Source organism: Colias eurytheme, chromosome 12, assembly GCF_061535395.1.
Source record: "Colias eurytheme isolate Ceu_HAF_F1 chromosome 12, ilColEury1 Martin Lab GWU primary, whole genome shotgun sequence".
Classification (NCBI taxonomy): Eukaryota; Metazoa; Arthropoda; class Insecta; order Lepidoptera; family Pieridae; genus Colias; species Colias eurytheme.
In genome coordinates this window covers 6236122-6251605 of record NC_142991.1, presented here as the reverse complement: position 1 = coordinate 6251605, position 15484 = coordinate 6236122, and the positions used below count along the sequence as shown (strand labels likewise).

Below are 15484 nucleotides of genomic sequence, written 5' to 3'. Positions count from 1 at the left end.
AAACGCCATGTTCTTGATAATTAAATGGCTAAAGTTGTGAATACTGTAACCGTACTGTAACCTACATAGCATTTTCTACCCGTAAACCTTTATTTAAATGGTAAAATTGGCGCTATAAAATAAACCTTTTCACAAATTAAGTACCTTCGTTCTTCAAATGACCACTTAAAATTCTATTTAATTCTTTTTTTATTGTTTTATAAATTAAGGAAATTTCATTCAGATCATTAAAATCAAAATACTTCAGTTGTTCTATTTTCCATGCATATTTACCGTTGCAAGTTGCAATATTGCAAGTAGCCATTTATGGAGTATAAAATTCTAGTTTTCACTTAATTCTCGAAAGTTTGCTATTTGTTGCTAGGCAACGTTTACAGCTAATTTCCTTTGGTAAATATAAATCATGAATACTTGACATATTGGTCACAACTAACAAGTCGGGGTTCTACCCTCACCCTCTAGCTCACCCTAATGCTTAAAGAAACCTCATGATATAGTGGTTTAGTTTTTCCCCTACATCTATTATCGGTTTAAACGCCAATTGTATTACGAAAATAACTTTCATGAGAGTCACTCCCTACCTCAATTAATCCTGATCTATTTTGAATTTCGTGACAAATTTTATGTCGTATAAATACGTTTAGATCTTGTGAAGATATTTCTCACCTGAAAAATCTTATGTACCTACCGATGTTGTTGAGTCTTTCAAATTTAAAAATGATGATAAGAAGAAAAGTATGAGATTAGATTAGTCTAACTGACTATTTATTAAGGCTTTAGGTACAAATTATGCATCGTTCTTCTTTAACATAGATTTGTAAAAACCTAGAACGATTTATGGCCTGCCTGTTATTAGCCTGATTAATTATTAAAACAAAAATACTGGCATTTCTAAGCCTACAGATGTTCCATTCTGAAAGACAGATCAAATACGCCTACGTTGATGAATCAAATCAATCAATCTTGGCCATATTGAAGTCAATAATAATGCAGTATTTTTTTCTTCCGGTGAAGCAAAGAAACAATCAGATGCCTCGTATAACGATTAGTTGCCACTTGTCATCAATTTATATCAATCTGTTAGGAACTATGGATATATCTCATAATTATATCTTTTTTATTTGAAAATTGTAATTACTTATTAGAAACACAAACGTTCTTATATATTGGGCACGAACCAATTAAACTGCATCACCAAATAAATACAAAATTTTAGATGAATTTTTCGTACATAACGTTTTTCCTGTTTATGTGTAATGTACAAGCAAACAGTTAATAATCTGTGGAGATAACGCTGGTAACATGTCGCCATTACTGATAAGAGTCGACAGCTTGGCGCGAACAATGCTGACTGTACAAAGAATAGTGTCTCTGTAGTTATTATCGTCGTAAAATATAAAGAGCATAAACATTACTCAATCATTTTATGTTTACGTTACACTCTTTATCAATCAAATGTTCTCGTTATGTTATGATGGTTATGATTTATCACCTCGATGCTGTAGATTTATTGTCACTAGCTGGAATATAATGAATTTATGTGATTATTATAATAATATATGGGTTTACATAAAATAGATCTCCAAACAATGAAAAAGTTATGATCTAGGTAATTTATAATAAACAAATTATGAATTAAATTGACTGTCCTATTTTGGGGGGCTTATGCCATCCATTATATAAGCCAATTTGAAGGTATTAAAGTACGATTAGTTACAGCTAAAGTTCATACAAATTATGGTTACCCTTTAGCCAATGTGAAATTGCTGTAAGCGTTAATGTTTACAAAGCTAGGAACAGTCTAGCGACCTTTCAAGTGCCTACAGTTTTAAGTAGAGCTTGTTTAAGAGCAACGCTTGTCGCTTTGACAGAGCATTGACGTCACACTGAAAATAAACCACCATGGTTCACCTTGCTCTGTTCAGACGGCCAAATTCATCGGGCGTGCGAATGCATCGCATGGCAATCTTTAGCAACTCGCTCCGACGCACTCCGAACGCGTCTAGTCGTCCCCGTCGCGCGTGATCCGATCCGACCGCGGATCCGTCAGTACTGAGGTGCCCGCGAGCGAGGCGGCACGTGCGGTGCGCGCCTCGCGTTGTTGCATTGTTTTGGCTGTGTTCACCATTGTTTTATTCCATCCGACCACAATCAATACGACTTTGAAGTGAAATTCGTCGGCCTACATACGTATTTAAGATTTTTGTACTGATGTTATGACAATATTATACATTATCTTAGATAAGTACCTGAGTGACTTATTGACAAGTGAAACGCTCGATTGTCCCGTTCATATATCACGGTGGTTTGTGTTTTGCTATTGAACCTCTAACGTGAAGTTTAGTGATCACAGGAAGAGAGGAAGGCATGCAAATCAATAACCAAGTGGATGTCAAGCAGAGAGAAACTGAGAGCACTTACCGTGCGGTTAACACCACGGTTGCATATTGATTGGACCTACCGTGACCATAAAGAGCTGTAATAACATCACGGTGAGTTTATAATAAACAGAAAAATGAAAATAAATACAGCGAGTTCACATATAATTATCTAGTAAGCTTCAAGGCTGCACTAAGCATAATAATGACTTTTTACCAGCACAGTAGATGAACGACAACAAAAGAAAGAACCACATTGAATGCAAATGATCATTCAGTATAGTAATGTATTTCAATACTGAGACACTCGAGTAAGAAGCGTGTTTTTGTTATATAATAAAATTGATAAGAAAGGTGATAGTAATTACAGCACGATCACTTTTCGTAATAACATAATGCAAGACGTAGTTAGAGAGAATTTAGATAAACACAACAGACGTCGCATCTTTGTTTCATTAGATCGCCCTTATCTAACTCATGTCTATCTCTTGCCATTGTTATGTTTGCCCTCTTGATAACATGATAACATCATTCTAGAAGACTAGAAAGATTAGTAGGAACATTGTTATAAAATAGATTAAAAAATAGACGTAAAAGCGCACACGACATAGTACAGATATTCAATTAACTAACAATTAACTAGAAAATCTCTTCATCACAACATTTTTCTTTTAATTTCGTGCTCTTGCGCTTGCTTCAAATGAAATTTATTATCAAAATTAAAAGCAGACATGAGTCATGACGCACTTGAGAAAGTTGAGTATCAAGGAAGATCACTGTAATTATATCAACACAACTCCGAGAATTCCAGATTATTTTTAAGGACAAGCTGACAATTCTTGACTTAACTAATCATAACATCGCTAAAAATACCAACATATTCTAATATTATTTTATTTGTCGTCATTGTTTATTTTAGTAGACGCACAAGAGAGAGAGTAACAAAAGAAATACATAGCATGTTTATTTTGCTATAGTTACGAAGAAATCTTTGGAGTATAAATTTCAGCATTGTATATAAAACCGCTTTGAATAGAAGATCTTATCGTACTTGGTAATATTTAATCAAAACAATGCATTCAGAGCAGATGTTATTCATTATTTTTATAAGACCTGGGTATTATAGTCTTCGTATTATGTTGAGCGAATGTAAGAAATCTGGAATTGCAGTTGGCGAACACACCTGACGGCGAAGTGGAGGGCCGGCAACCAGTTTTGCCACCTGGCCGTTAAACGCACACATTGAAATTTTGTTTAAATCTTCTCTACATCCCATGTACCATGTGAACGGTTCGATTAAAGCACTTTAAAGTTCAAAGAAAGTGCATTTTAATCAAAGGCAGGCGAGACAGTCAAAGGAATTTATTACTTTTTAATCATTATAATTGAACGAATGAATGCAATGGGACAGCCTTTATCGATAACTAAGTTCTTTGATCATTTGAAAGAAAGTCCTTCAAAGCAATGATTTGCAGCGTTTATAACTTTAACCTTTCGATTCCTTTCAATGAATGAGAGGAATCTTGAAACAATCATTGCTGTATTGTGTTTTTACTGATCAATGCTTACACTTTCTACGCGTAATCGAAGAAACATTTATGCGAATATTTCTTGAGATTCGAGAGTTGGTAATTAATCAAAAATCGTCATGAAATATGAAATTTTAGACTTAGAATGTTGTATTATCAACGTAATATCGATCGTAATTATTCACACTATTATAATTTAATAATCTGGCGTTTAATTACTTAAAGATGTACCTATTTAATGCAAATTAAGTATTTTACACTATATTTTTCTCAATGTTAATTGCCTGCTCATAAAATCTTTCCTTAGAAGTTCTTAATTATTAGAACCCTAAAGAACGTTATGTCTGTCTTTGATTATACGATGACCATGTTTACAACTTACAAAATTAGACTTGTAAAATTTTCCGGCTCAGCAATTAATCCCTTTTGGAAAAACAAAACAAACTTGCTTCACTTATAGATCAACAATTTATTTGCCTGTTAAACATATACTTATGGTATGTTTCTGATAAACAATATGACGATTGTATGTATCTCCACGCATACCTGTATCCTGATTCATGCCCTTAAGTTTTTAAAAGGACCATCTTGTGGTCAAACATTCCTAACTTAAAATCAATGAATCATGGACATTCTTAAGATTTGTATATGAAGTTATTAATATGTATTAATGATTGGAATATTTATGGCTTTGGCCAGTGTGAGGAAAACAAAACGAAGAAGTTTTTTTATTGTCGAATTATTTTAAAGATCTTGGACAATTTGCAAAATTATTAAATATGAAAACATCTTATTGGTTCCAGTAGCATGTTCTTATTCTATATAATACACATATATATGTACATGATTTACTATTAACTAGTCGTCGGATAACATATAAACTATAAAGGAATGGGTTGTTTTGATTGAAACAAAAAATACATTCACCCAAGTTCCAGTAAGGACCTCTACCTACCAAAAAATTATTACCGACTAAATATAAATTAAATAAATATAATTTAAAGGTTAACCTTTTTGTTCAATAGAACAAAATAAATAATACCTATTATTTATTATTTGTTAACATTTCAAGCCGGTTTTATATGTCTTCTTTAATTGCGGCTATTTCAAAATTTATTGTAATTTATGTAAATAAACGCTTGATTGAGGTATGGACATATTAAATTGTGAATGTACTTGTTTATGTTTAATTTGGTGATATATTGAAATATGTATATATTGTTACTTATTTAGTACTAATTTAAGATCTTCTATTTTCTTTACATTATTTTTAATACAGTTTATCTCTTAAACTATCTATCTTCGGTACATATTCGTAGAACATCTAAGAATATACACATAATATTAAAATACGATACAAATTCGAATGAAAAATGAATCAAACCAGCCATACGTCCGAGCATGTTATTCTGTACCACTAATCTTCCAGGCTCTATCCGCCTTTTTTTTCCTTTTATACACGTTTTTCTGTAACATTTCATGCAGGCCTTCTAACATTTTGTTTACCTAACGGATGTTCCATGTTAAACACATCAAACAAATGTTTAACGGACTTTAGATCTATTTTAAACTACCGTAAGAAATCTAAAGCAATAATGTCCAGTTATAGTATCCGTAAAATCGAGTACACGTTTGTAGTGGACTGTCCGTTTGATTGATTGTTTTTTTCTGTTTGAAAAGTGGAAATGAGGTCTTTTATATTGCTATGTTAGTATATGGATAGCTTTGTTCTTTTTAAAATTGCATATAAAGACTGACTTAAAATAGTAACACCAGACCTGAGCGTATAAAATGAATCCCGTAAAAAAGGTAAAATTTTATGTAATTAACAATTTAATCTTGGAGTAAGCCCTTTGAATATATTCTCCCTATATGTACTGAACAAAAACGCATATCGATCCGCGGTTGCAATTTGAGGTTCAGATTGAAACTGAAGTTACCTAATTCCATGATTTCATGTGGATTTTAACATTATTAAACTTTTTTCTTTATTTCTTTGAATTTCAATCTTACCCTGAACAAAGAAAGCGCTACTATTCTAGCACTATGATAATTGATGTTGTAAACATTATCATCGCTTGTAAAAACAATAAACATTTGTCCCACTTTCTCGTATTGACTCGCGTGTCCAAGGTGAAATACGAAGCCCAACAACATAAAGCATACGTTTTTACACCTAAGACTAAATGTGTGTGAAATAGTTAAGTCGTATGATCGAGTCGTGCCCATATCACAGAGAACATTATGCGTACATTAAGCTGTATTCCCACGCAATGGTCCAAAGACCACGCCTCGCTGCCATTAGAGCAGTCGGAGTTGTCACGTCCATTCAATACAATTAGACTATAAAAAATCTCAAGTCATCCCAGTGGATAACAACACAAGGTATCTGAAATACAATAAATTTATAATGTGTCTAAAATTTATGAAATGCAGGATTCGACCAGAAATGTCTAATTATACTGCTTTTAAACATGGGCATATTATCAGGAGCATATGTTTTTAATTTACCATTAGATTTTGTCTTCATCTTCTCTTGGCTGTGATCCAAATCCAGACGCAAGATGCAAAGCAAATTCCTTATCAATCTTACTAATAGGTACCTAGCTGAAAGTTTGTATGGATCGGAAGATGGATGTCTGCAACTCTTTCAAACCTACTGACCTGATTTGACTTATATTTGTATGCAGATGAATTATTATGGTTTCAAATAACACAAAGCTCCGGTACCGGAGTATAACTCGAGCAAGGAATGAATATGAATATTATGAATTGAATGTTGTATGTTAAGATACTATACATATACAATTATCAAAAATCACGATAACATTCCTGGGAAATATACGAGCAAATGTGGAATATCTAATATTAGTAGTCTGAATACTGAAGCAAATTATAAAGGTATACAAAAAGCATCAAATAGTACAGAAGTTAGTAGATAAGAACATTCTAGCTACATCGAACTGGAAGTCACATGAGATTAACACCGAACAATAGAACATTATTGGTTTGATTGGTCACGTTTTAACACAACCGTGAAACTTTGAGTAATGTTTTTGCTAAAATTTAAAATAATTACTTCCACCATTGTTAAACAGGTGTTACCAAATAATATATACATAGATACATATCTCTACATATGTATCTATGTGTGTGATCTGAGTTAGTTTGTATTTCCATTTTAATAACTTGATTCATCGAGGTCATCTTCTCGATGAATTGAACTTATCGACGTATCAAGACGTATGAGTGTTATTTATCATATCGTTATTGACGCTACGAAAACTTGTTAACCAATATTTATTCGTGCTAGACTACAATAGGGGATAGGTGGAATTATGTCGTAAACAAATTGACTTTAGTCATTTCAAGAAGTCATTTAAAAGATGACGCCTACCAAAATAAAGAGGTACATAAAACACCGGTGCGTTCAATTTTGAAGTCCCAAAACAACAGCTTAGATACCTTTGTACCTTATCTGTCTGATTCCACGTTTCTAATTGTGGCAAAAAAATAATACACAAAATAACATGAAGACCCCGCATTTATTCGTGCCTGCAACACACAAAGGTATATTCGGCAGACAGGTACCTGCTTCAATGCCCTTTGCTATAAATATTTGAGTATCAAACAGAGGGTCGTTGTCGATTCCTTTATTCCGCTTTTATATTGACTTCCATATGATATGGGAAGAGCAATCTAATTTGAGGTATTCAACTTTTCCGATATTTCATAAAATACGCCACAAATATTACATCTAAAAAAGGTTACACGGTTAATATTGAATTAAAAGCAGTCAATACTATATAGCTATTAATTAGGTATACCTACTAAAAGTTATTATTATAAGTTATAAGTAATGAATTCAAAATTTCACCCCTACCATTCGAGCTACTCATACTCTACGATCAACATTAGTTAGGAAACTATTAGAAACATCACAACTTCTCCAATTATAACATTGTAATGACGAGTGATGGAAATGATATTCCCATTTATGGTGTTCAAGTAATAATTATATCACTTCATTCAATCCTTTCATTAAACTCTTCAGGCACGTCGTTCTCACGCATAAGATCGTTGTGCAATGCATTTTCATCTCCGATGACTATAATCGTACCGTTGTGATGTAAAGTTATAACTTTCTCTTGAACGTATACCACAAAAAATAAATAAATATTATGCTCAATATGAGTCATGATATCTTAGAACGAATATAATATATTAATAATAATGTACATATTGAAATCGACTTTGATTTTATATGTACCTACATAATTAATATTTGCTATTTCACATAGTATTAGATAATAAATGAATTAATTGCTTCCTTTTCATCTACTTGAATGTTCTCTTTGATCTCATTTGAACACGATTCCTATATTATATCTTATATATAAAAATGAATCGCAAAATGTGTTGGTAAGCGCATAACTCGAGAACGGCTGAACCGATTTCGATAATTCTTTTTTTATTATATTCCTTGAAGTACGAGGATGGTTTTTATGTAGAGAAAACGTAAATATGTACCACGGGCGAAGCCGGGGCGGACCACTAGTTGATTATAAATTTATGTTAAACGAAGTGTCTAGCAGTCTAATATAGGTAGTTCAATTAAATATATATATCAAAATAAATTCCATATAAAAATACCGAAATAGAAATAATTATTATACAGAAACATACAGCTATCTCTTCAGACTGTAGAGTTAATGTACTTTCCTTGTGATAATTTATAAGATTCAAACAATGTGTATCGTTACTTATTTCTGGCTTACGACTCGAATTCACAAGGATTTGTATTTGTGTAAAAATATAACTTTCTACGTTCTTTGTCTGTGTCTATATATTGTCTGGAAACTTTCAATCATATTGTATGAGTTTCATATTTTAAATGAAATATCATCTAATGTATTATCACATTTCTTTACATGACTAATTTCTTTGGATATTTTTTCCTTGTTTGTATAGACTAAACATTTATATCGAACCAATAACGTAAATAAAGAAATCACTGCTTATATTTTCAGACTTGAAAGATATGGCCGCCTGTCTATCCATCGAAGTAGTTACCATCACGATATTATTATTCAATAGTTATGAAAGCACTCTACATTTATGAGAATAGGTATTATGTAACATATTCATTGTGTATTTAGATTAATCAATCACCTATTCTTATAACAAGCTGGTTACAACTGGTTTATACATCCAACGTGAATGTATGTATCACGAGATATTAAAAGGTCATAGGTATCAAAGTATATCTAATAAAAATAAGTTTTTAGTAAGAACACGACCGGTTACAACCATGATTCATTTAATTGGGAAAAATCAGGTACGCAATATTGAAGAGCAACTTATTGAATTGTATTTTATAATTATTATATTCTACTAGCGGTCCGCCCCGGCTTCGCCCGTGGTACATAATATTTACGTTTTCTCTACATAAGAACCATCCTCGTACTTCAAGAAATATAATAAAAAAAGAATTATCGAAATCGGTTCAGCCGTTCTCGAGTTATGCGCTTACCAACACATTTTGCGATTCATTTTTATATATAAGATTATTCGTCACATAGAGCGTCCATATAACGACGTCGATCTGTTTTGACGCAATCTGCGCCTGTTCTCTTTCACTGCTTAATGCTTATACACAGTGGTATCTAAAAATATCTAAACACAAGATCTACACTAATAAAAGAAGCTTGTAAATGTTAATGCTTGGGTCAATCGTTGGAAAGTTAATTGCTATTGCCAAATATAAGAGGACCTTAATATGCAAACCTCGTTGATCAAATTAACGAAGCGAACTAAATAATGACCGCTGTCCTTATTTATATACCGTTTCCTGGCTGAGTACTTGTTAGAATGACAGTCACGTAAGGCAATGGTAAGACGTGTAATTAATAAAAATTAACTGCACCAAGCTTGAGGGCGTTCACATGGTTCTAAAAGTATACATTTCATTAGAAACGTCTGTAACATACAGACTTAATATAGGTACAGATATCAATAAACTTCAGAATACTCATATTTACGTACCTACATAACCAAAATTATCTAAGTTTAGGTATACTGCGTTAATTTTATTATTACGTAATTGATTATAAGGCATATAATTATACCTACTGTAAGCAGCATCATACGCGAAATTGTAATTGTTACTCAAACAAAAATGTAAATAAAAACTAATTAACTTTCATCGCGTATGAAATTGAATATAAGATAAATAACACTCTGTTGTGTGCCATAATACTTAGAAATTATTATAATTATTGTATTTTATTACCGTAATAATTACCGAGTACTTGTTGGTGCTTATTAACTGTATATTCAAGATAAATAATTTTCTTTACAAGTCATCATACATGTTTGAACGCAGTCGTGAATCGTGATTTTAAAAAATTCATGACGCTGTGAATATTGTTATAGAAATCAAAGATTTCTCAATACCTTTAATGAGAAAAAGAGCAGAAACTAAAAAATCAACAAATAGCATATAGATAATAGATGAGCTTGCTGTTTCTACTAAAAGTTTTGATATTTTTAATAATATCACCGATATTCTGTAACATACCCCGAGGGTAGAGATACAATTTTATTTTAATTTACCGTTAACATTCAAGTCACGTACAAAACGGACGACAAAATTGTCAAAGTAATATTTTATATAACTTGTTAAATATTTTGGCAACTTTTATAATAACGATTTACAAAACAACTAGAACATATTTTAATATTGATGAATAACGAATATACGTAATCATACTCGTAATGTACTCGTACCTGATACCGTTTATATGACAGAAAATCTTACACAATTTACATTATTTACCTATGCCTTATGTAAGTAATGAAATTTGCATTCTTTTCCTATATTATGATGTATGATTTATTGCAGACTTTTTAACAATTACCAAGTAAGTAAACACTCCATTAAAAACTAAGTCCATTAAGATCTAAGTAATTTTATTAAATAGAATAACTAATTTTAGCATACATAACCGCATCATTATCATTAACTTTATGACTGCTTTATCACTCCACATATACAAGGACTGTACAGCAGTACCATAAATTAGAAGTATCTCGGGATTCCCAAGGACGCACTTGGCCATTTGTATATCATTTGCCTCCACATTGTAAACGAGCTGGCAATTATTTAAGACAAACATACGACTGTACGATATAATTGCTTAGCTAGATGATGCACATTTGGAACGAACCGCTATGATCTTTTGTGTGGGCAGACCTCGATTTCGGTTATTGGAACCTCTTGCAATTAAAATAAGTGTTTATAGTTTTGTGTTCATAAAACTGTTATTAAAGATATTGCTAAATAAATTGTTCGTTAATTACACAGTTTCTGGAAGTACTCTTTTGTAGTAATAGCACAGAATAATAACTAGAAGCTAGGTAATAGCTAAATAACCTTTTAAAATGCCCTCTTTACATAAGAAATCGATACATTAAAAGTTAATTATAGGTTTTCGCTTAAAATGGAATACCTATGTAAATTACCGGGACGTCAAACAGAAGTTTTGCAATAACGTGCGACCGGTCTAAATTTAAAATAGGTTTGGAAAATCCAAAAGTGCACGCCTCATAATTTTTTTTTAATAATTATTTATTAATTATTATTTTTGTTTATTTAATATCAATTAAACCAAATCGAATCAGACCCTGAAAAATGAAAGGGTTCTATTCCTGAGCATAGGTACTCAAGCGTAAGAGAAAAAAAAAGACTCGATTAGTAAAGTATTTCGGTCGCTATCGTGTTAACAAGAAAATCCTCCGCACATACAGACACACGGACGTCCAAGACAGAACTTTTTTAAACTGTTTTTTAACTAGTTTAAATAACAAAAATGACATCAAAAATATCATGAATGTTAAAAATAGTGTTTTTTCTTAATATGTGTGTGTATGTATTATCTTACAAGTGCAATGTATGATACATAAGACATTTTAAGTTTGAAAAATCAGATGTTTTGCGCGAAGTGACAGTAGTACCCACCTCAACGCTTCGCTTATGAGGCGTGCAATATAATACGATAGAAGTGTAAAACCAATCAATACAACAGAGCCGATAATAGCATTTACGAGAGAAACTAACCATGCTTTCCATTGATGTGTCATCGACTCGCATCTGAACGAGGGTTATTGGTCTGGATATAAAAGGTTTCCTTCTTCTATTGTCTTAAAATGGCCGAGTTATGGAGCCGTCCGACGTGTTTAAGTGGCAATGGATGATAATGGCATTGTTCCTCTTTTTTATTATGTGCTTCTTATAATACAAATGCGTCTCTATAAAAAAAAAGCAAAACAATATCTAAAAAGCTTTTAGTGTCGTTGGAATCACATAAATATTGAACATCGACTAGAAACCTAAATCTACATTTCTGATTATTTTTTAGATTTATTGTTTTTCGAGTCACGATATATATTATGTCGTCATATGTATGTCGTGTCATGCAGATCCAAGGTGTACGGATGAAATTTGCACCTTTCATAAAGATAGAATTTGAATGCTTTAACATTTTAAATGTTTTATATAATCCCACACATAACATTAATGTAAGAAAGGCATGCCTGGAAGTCTATCAATGTGGGGACAAACTTGGCAGAAGAATACACCTAACACTAACACGACACATTTCCTGCTTTACGTGATTCCAGTAAAAATAACCCGCAAACTGTTCATTTGACATTGAGATCGTCTAAATCGAGAGTCGAGGGTAGATATTTATGTCACACCCACACCTCGACGCAAACCATGTGCCACGAATTCTCACGAAACCTCTATTTGAGAGCTTTACATATAGATCTTATCATTGCACGTTATTTACATGATATCGTTGGATTAAACTTTCTAACATTAAGTATGACAAGGGCCACTAAAATTTTATCTTGATGTGACTGTCGTTTCTATGATATTATGATTGCGTGAAATCAAAACATTGAACACGATGTTCAACAGTTGTGGAAGCGTCTATACAATGTAACATAAAAATCTAATAAGAACTTTAATTAATTAATGAATTAATAATTACTGTATGTCTAATTATATGTCACTTGCAATTTATAAGATGAACGAAGGACAAAATGATATATAAGATTATAATGTTTTAGTAAAAATTAATATCACGAAAAAATAATATCATCAACAACATTGTTATTTTCTCAATCACCATGTTATTTTCTTCCTCCATGTCGGTCAATCGAGCAATAAAACGTAATTTATAATTTCATTACCAATTCACTCGAGTATCTCATTAAATGTGAATAGTATCATTACTAACAATGTAGTGAACATTGGCGATAATTAATTTCTATTGTAAAACGGTCTTTCAACGGTATTTTAACTCCTAACATTATCGCATATCCATTTTTCAATGCGTGTAACGGTATAAGTGCATCCATGGTAACGTAATAGCGTTATAGCGTTGCAATGCGTTCCTTCCAGACATTCCCAACGTAATGATTCCTTTCAATCGAATTGTTGGCACGCGTCAACAACGTAAATAACTAAGTAGTCACGGCTTCGCATCTCTATTTATCATCCTTCAGTGGGATGTAAAGAATTTCAAATATTTTCAAACAATACCTACGTATCTACCTACTTGATATATATTTACGGTGACATTGTATTTCATTCGAAAACAACAGATCACAGAGATCCCATTATGGTTAGTTATTCGGTAATATGAGGCGGAAAAAACAGCTTACAAATTATCTGCATTGGGCGTATTGTTGATTTGGTTCCCTGAAGGTGCCTAAAACCTGTGTTTTAATTTCAGTCTTCGTAGTTTTTGATAGTTTCTTGTAGGTTTTCTCGTATTTAACATAATGCACGCTAAATTTACCTCTCCTTTTAAAAATTGTGTAAAGGACTCCTCGTAAAAATTATTGTTTTCTTTATAAAATTACACTTGACCGCTCGGCTGCACGATATGCAAATCCCTTTATTCAAATCTCTTACCATAATTCACGTTGACCTGAAAAGATGAAAAATAAAAGTATAAAATAATTTATTCACTGTAAGGAAAATTCTACGTAAACGTTAAACTCTTTTGTATAATTTGCATGTATTTAATAAATTAAATAAACGCACGGGTATGAATAAATGAATTGCTATTTTCCTTCCTATTTTAAAACAATCAAGTTGATATAATAATGAAAAATAAAAAATACCGTAATAATCGATATCGCCAATATTATAAATAATTGTAATAACAGTAACTGATAAAACTTCCAGCAATCTTCAATCAGTTTCAGGCTTCGACTTGGCGCTACAATTATTCCGAGGCTATCTTTTCAACAATCATGAATCTTAACAGCTTTACTCATTCATAGGCAGCGGAGTCTGAAAAAAGAAAATAAAAATTCACTTGCAAATAGACAGACAGGGGTTTTACGTTTCTGTCAACTCATCTTCCAAACTTCCTTTGTCACAGCATTGTGTGCCGCCGCAGGCGTAGGGGAGACCGAGGGGTTTTGAAACAAAGGTGAGTTGAAACAGTCTCGATTTCTCCGAACTTAAAACTGTTAGCGATCTGGCAACGTCTTTTTTAACCAACTCCCGCCACCAGCTATCGCGTCAGTTCATGCCGATGACGTCAGTTGTGCAGTTGTGTAGTTCTGAATGACATGTGCCGAAAATCGTAAAAAGTAAGTATTTCATGATTTTTTACGATGCTCGTACTTTAATATTGGTATTGTTTTTTGGGTTGAGTTATATACGTTTTAAAAACTTATTATCTATTGATTCTTGAAATATACTTGGTAAATTTGATTTCTGTGTATTTACTGCTTGGTCGTGATTTGAATAAAAATTGGGAGGTTTTTGCTCACCGAGGTGATTTGAAACAGACTGTTTCAACTCTCCTTGTTTTCAATTTAATATCTGATTATAGCTAAAAAGTACGAAGATTATCGGATTTTAATGTTGATTTAATGTGTTTATTTGTTTAAGCATGCCTACTGGATGAAATAAAGCAAGAATAAGTTTAAAACCAGGCTGTAAAACTAAAAAGGTTAAGGTTGTCAAGAAACGAAGATAGTGATGAAGAAGAAGAGGAATCCTGCTGTATTTGCTGTATGGAATCATATTCAAATAATAGATCCAAAGAAAAGTGGGCTCAATGTCTGAAATGCCAATTGTGGGCTCATGAAACGTGTGCTGGTGGAGAACTTTGTCTTTGACATTTTGTAGATTATTGTTCCTTAAATAGTTTATAGTAGGTACTGATTGTAATACATACTTAAAAAACGACTGATTATTAACTATTTTATGTCAAAGATTTAGTTTTATAAAAATGTAAAACATTTTGTTGATTTGACTGATTATAATTGATGTTACGCATGTTAATTTTTGGTTATTTAGGTGTTTATTATTTGTATTAGACCTACTTGACTGAAATGTCATTAAAATATTACTTATAAAAGTCGTTGATTACTTGAAAATATAAGTTTTAATTAAAACCTTTGAATTAAATCATCATTTTTATTTTGCAGCTCCTATTACTCCCCAAAATCATTATGTTTCAACTCTCCTCGACCTCTGTTTCATCT

The 15484-nt window shown here is 32.1% G+C and overlaps 1 protein-coding gene across 1 annotated transcript in view; it reads left to right on the top strand.

Moving 5' to 3' along the window:
* Positions 1-2026: 2026 nt before the first annotated feature.
* The window catches only part of Arl4 (ADP ribosylation factor-like 4), a 40301-nt gene continuing 26843 nt past the window's right edge, over positions 2027-15484 (top strand). Inside the window, exon 1 of the mRNA XM_090107758.1 lies at positions 2027-2492. The gene's annotated coding sequence lies outside the window, so the exon portion shown is untranslated. The remainder of the gene's footprint in view (positions 2493-15484) is intronic.